Genomic DNA, 5,429 nt, shown 5'->3' with positions numbered 1-5,429 from the left:
GCCACACCTAAAATGTCCATGCCTCCTAACAGTGCCACTTCTCATGGACCAAGAATATTCAAACCACCACACAGAGTAACAGAAAAAGGGATTCAAGGTTATTTCACAATTGAAACCATAAAAGTAAAAAAAAAAAAATAAATGGAGTGACTTTAAAGAAATAAAAGAAAAAATAACCATGTCAATCTGAGTTCTATGTTCAATGTAAATATCTTAAAGACAAAATGGAAAAAGTTTGATTTTCTAGATTAAATGAAAGCTGAAAGACTTTGCTGACAACAAACACTGTGTAAAAAATATTCGAATTAGTTTCTTCTGAAAGGAGAATAACAGCAAACAATAGCTGAAATTTATATGAAGAAATGAAACCAACACAAATTACAAAATTTAGGTAAATTTAGATACAAGGTTTGTTAATCGTCATCCAGGATCTCAAACATTTGTAGTATTTTACTTTATGTAGGGAAGCCTCTCATAAAGAAAAAACACAAATGGGAAAAATATTCACAAACTTTTATGATAGCATTATTTACAGTGAGGAATATTTAAATAATAAATTTTAATAATGAGGAATTTGAGTATTCATAACTTCCTATTTATGAAAAATGAACAGTACATCATTTTATGTAACAGATGACTGTGTTATTGCTTTCTTGTCTGATGTAAACATCTTAAATGTCTGATGTAAACAATGAATTTGTTTTGGTTCTCAATTTCAGAGTGTTGAGTCTTTCAATTTGACCCCCTGCACTTGTGTGGGACAGTGAAAGGCACCCTGGTTCCTGGTTGAGGAGGCTTGAACCCAAGAAATCCTGAAAGGACCATAGGCGTTTCTCCTGACTCCCAGGAAACCAGGCTGGTCACTTGCCCTCAGCCCTGCACAGATTTGTGACCATCATTAACTTAAGGACAATGCTCCAAGCCCTTTCACAGATAGAGATATGACCACAGGTCACATAAGCTCAAGACAGGTCTCCATTATAATGACGTAACCAAAGGCCTGGAGGCTTAGCCAGTGAATTCCCTTCCCAGACTCTCCTCCCTACAAAAGATATTTAATCTCAGGCCCACCCTGAGAAGTGGGGTACTGTTTTACTTATTCACTTTCTGCCATGACAATAAATGCCCTAAAAAATGCACTATCTCTTTTCATCAAGATCCACCATGGGGAACCACAAAGAAGGCCTTTGCCTACAGAACCACTGTCTAATCTCCTGAAGAAGGCCTCTCTGAAATCCCACCACATCAAGCCTACTGCCATCAAGCCAAGGACTACTCCTGCAAGACCAGCCGGAACCACCCCTCTCCCCCTTAGACCTGGGCTAAAGCAGGCCCATGGGCTCCCACTCCATTCTCAGCTCTTCTGCAGCATCCCAGCGGTACTGTATGCCCAAGAGTCTGAGAACCAGACAGCCCTGGCCACTTTGCAGACCCAAGGACCCTGAGACAGCTCCAGCTTTGTCCTGCTTTCTGATTGTGCTCCCCCACCCAGAAGCCATGTCCTGCGGCTGTCCCACAGCCTGACACCGACCCGGTGGCTCTGTGGGGTAAGTGTAGTCAACTTCCTGCATCCTGCCTCCCCGAGTGGCCAGAGCCCTGTGGCTGAGCAGACACCAGGACCCCACCATTAATCCTACACACTTGGGCACAGCTAGTTTTGGCAGGAGAATGGAGTGGAGGATATTTTTTTGCTCTTCTTAATGGACAGGAAGCTACAAACAAGACAAACATTTGAGATTACTATAATTTTAAAAGGGTTTTTAATGTGTTAGTATAATCATAGAAGGAGGAGTAATATAAATATTAAGACTCACTATTGTTGAATTTTGATTTTTTTGGCATTCTTGGTTTTATAATGTATTTTTTGCTTTCACACAAAACCCTGGATCAATAGGTTAGTTTGTTCCTGAAAATACTAACGACATTTTTTAATGTTAAAATAATTTTATTTTCATATGTGTAACTTGTTTGCCAATTAAAACAAATCAGTATATTAATTTCCATACTCCAAACTAGCCCAGCTTAAATAAGACACTGTGAATATGCAATAGTGCCAGTGACAGAGACATCATTAGTGAGTGCACTGCTGGGAAGAATTTTTTCCTGCAATTACAAAACTTGAAATGATATTCTTCTAGTTCCTTCTTCACATCAATAAAACCAAACCCAAAGGGAAAAACAGCTCTAAGCCTATGAAATATAATAGTTACACCAATCGATAAAACGTACCAATTAAAGCCTAATTTCCCTCTTATATAATAAAAAAAAAATTGAGATAGGGTCTTACCATGTAGTTAAAGCTAACCTCAAACAAAGGACACTCCTGACATAGTCTCCTAAATACTCAGATGACAGGCTTTATATGTTTTTCTTAAGGTTATAAATGATTTTTTTGTTTCTATTAGTGAGACTGTCCACACCATTTCTAAATGTACATTTGTTGTTGTCTGTTCAGTATGCTATAAGAAAGTAACCCATCTGGATCGGTTATTAACACCAAAACTTACTTTTCATAATTCTGTATACTGGGAAGTTAGAGATCCAGGTACTCACTCTCTGATGAAAGCCTGCTTTCTCTGTTCATAAATGACCATTTTCCTTGTTTTCACATAAGAGAAGCAGGAGAGGGGATCTCCTAAGTCAGTCTTTCTTTCTTTCTTTCTTTCTTTCTTTCTTTCTTTCTTTCTTTCTTCCTTCCTTCCTTCCTTCCTTCCTTCCTTCCTTCCTTCCTTCCTTTTTTTTGAAAGAAAGGTGATTTTATTAAAAAGAAAAGCAACAAAAGTGAGAAAGGACCAGAACACAGGTTAGACCATCTGGGCCTTCAGCATCCTGATGGTGATCTTGTCTTTTTCAATGATGTAGACAATGATGTCCATGCCTGATATGGCATCCAGGTCCACAGCATTCACCATGGCCTGAGAAATGGTTTCAAACAGGTGTACTGGATTCATGTTGGGCTCCCAGAGAGGAGCCACACATCCCATACATTTGTTTGGAGCAGATACCACTGACTACAAAGTCATCAGTCACCATGGGACAGCCAATGAGGTCCAGAGAGCAAATGAAGGATAAAGGTCTTCGAGTCCAAGTCAGAAAGGACAGGCTCTGTGTAGTAGGTACCAAATCTTTTCTTATACAAGAAGTTAGCCACCATGCTCATGGGGGTGTAAGGCTTGATCTACAGACCTTCCTTCAGCTAATGCAGGTTCAGTCGGAACTTGAGTTGCTATGCAACTGTCTCGACGTCAGTTGCCAGGCCGGCCAGGCCCATAGGAAAGATCTTCTGGAAGTCCATGGTCACCATCTGGGCCTGGATCTTGAAACACCTGTCTGCAGCGATTGCCACACAGTTCTTTCCCTTGATGGCCATGACAGCCCCTCCATTATAGGACATAACAGACATGATTGTACTGTAGTGTTTCTTAAGAGATACCAGTTTTGTTCATGGGAACATTGATTCATCTCCCGAAGAACACGTACCAGAACACCATGACTTGGGGATCTAGATTTTAGCATGTAATCTTTAGGAGCTAGTAAACACTTTGTCTACGGGAATATCAGTATAAAATTCCAGAACAGATGAGGAAAGATCAAAAGCTGAGGAAACATTTCCTTGGGTTATTCTCTGGCTTGAAGTTTCGCTTGAAGGGCTCAAGGAACACAGGGTGAAACATATTGTTTTTGCTTCAAGGAAGAGATGCAGGGAACAATCAATAGACGGCAAAGTTACCTAGAGTAGTTCAGGTAGAACTCAGGCACAGGCTTCTAAAAGTCCTTTGTAAATGAAGTCACATGGAAAACACCTGATTCCCCAAGCAGAGAGTTGTGGCAACAGATAATAGAGTATTTACCAAAGAAGCTCCTTAGAGATCCAGGACCCAAGCTTTCTATTGAACACTGGTCAAAGTAGAAAACTACATTTCTGGATAAATTTCAGACTTGGAGAAACACAGAGCTCTGGAAACCATATTGAGTACATGAGCAGTTCAGACATAGCAGTCTTCTATTGTGAAGCAAGTGGTTGAAACACTCTCAGAATCCAAATTTCCAGATGCCAGTCCTAGACTGATCTAACAAATAGGACATTTGAAGTATAATTAATACATCAATTCTTCTCTATACTGCAGTGGACTGGGCATTTAATTGACTCTGACACCATCATGATTTGAGAGAAAAGAGAAACTAATTCTACTAAAGAAGCTGTTGTTTGATGTTCCCAAATAATATTCTTTACTTATTATGTCTTATTTTAATGTTATAATTACATATGTTTCCAGTAACCTTCAACATAAAAAAACCCACATGGCTTATACTATGTCTTGGGAGTACTGTCAGTCTAAAACATTTCCAACACTATGAAAAAAGTCAGTTTTATTTATGCATGCACACTAGAAACTATTAATTTTCAGTCACACTAATAAATAAAATTGAGGTTTCAAATATTAAAATAAATTTAAATCATTAAGTACAGTAGCACTGGAGAGAATTGAAGCTGAAGAAGGTTGTTCAGGTTAGTTTATCAACTTAAGTAAAACCACCAAGTAGCCAAAATCTATGTGGCTTTCTCTAAACTATCAAACTTGTATGGGAATTGAGTCTACCCCTTTAGACCATCAAGCATTCAGGATCCGAATGTTACTATTTGGGGATAACCAAGTTGTGGTAATCCAAAAGAGCATCAGGAGTTCTAAAGATAGCCCTAGTTTAAGGACACATCTGCTGATGACCATTGACACAGTATTCGCTCAATGGCCTACTTCCAAATATGCTCAAATATAGAAGTAAAGGAGCCCTGACATTAGTGGACAAGTGAAAAATGCATTAAGTCTGAGCAGGAGGTCAACCTAGATTCAAATATCTATGTTAACAAATAACTAACTATATTATTCTTGACAAATCTTCAAATTTGTTTCTAAACCTTAATTTTGCCCTGTATAAAATTCACAAAATAGTAACCAAATTAGAGGGTCATTGTGGGTATTGTACTAGAAGAAACTCTCATTAGAATGAATTATGGGGAGAGCACTGGAAAAGTTGGATAGCTTTATCCTGGGATGTTGTACCATTGTTCTCTATTTTAGATGGTGCAGGAGCTGTTCTTTAAAGGGGAGGAAAGCAAACAGAAGACAGCCCTGTAATATAAGTAGAAACAAAATCTCTCAATTTGTTTCCTGGGCATCTGTGCATATAAAAATACATTAAGATTGGAAAGTGTTTATTTTACAGAAGAGGGTGTAGTGCACTGCAAATTTTTCTTAATAGAAAAGTACAAGAAAGTCCAGATTCTGATTTTTTTCATGTTTAGTATAGAAGCTTCAAATAAGAGATTTTTTTTCAAGAAAAATCTAATAAACCACTTTCACTCATTTACATCCTCCAAATTCTGATTGAATCTTTCACCAGGAGTGCCATAAATCTCTTACAATGGG

General features: G+C 38.3%; 1 pseudogene; it reads right to left on the bottom strand.

Annotated features, from left to right (window-relative positions):
• Nucleotides 1-2,804: 2,804 nt before the first annotated feature.
• On the bottom strand, nt 2,805-3,414 carry Psmb3-ps6 (proteasome 20S subunit beta 3, pseudogene 6; annotated as a pseudogene).
• Nucleotides 3,415-5,429: the final 2,015 nt, after the last annotated feature.

Source organism: Rattus norvegicus, chromosome X, assembly GCF_021556685.1.
Source record: "Rattus norvegicus strain SHRSP/BbbUtx chromosome X, alternate assembly SHRSP_T2T, whole genome shotgun sequence".
NCBI lineage: Eukaryota > Metazoa > Chordata > Mammalia > Rodentia > Muridae > Rattus > Rattus norvegicus.
This window is presented reverse-complemented; position numbering and strand designations above follow the sequence as displayed.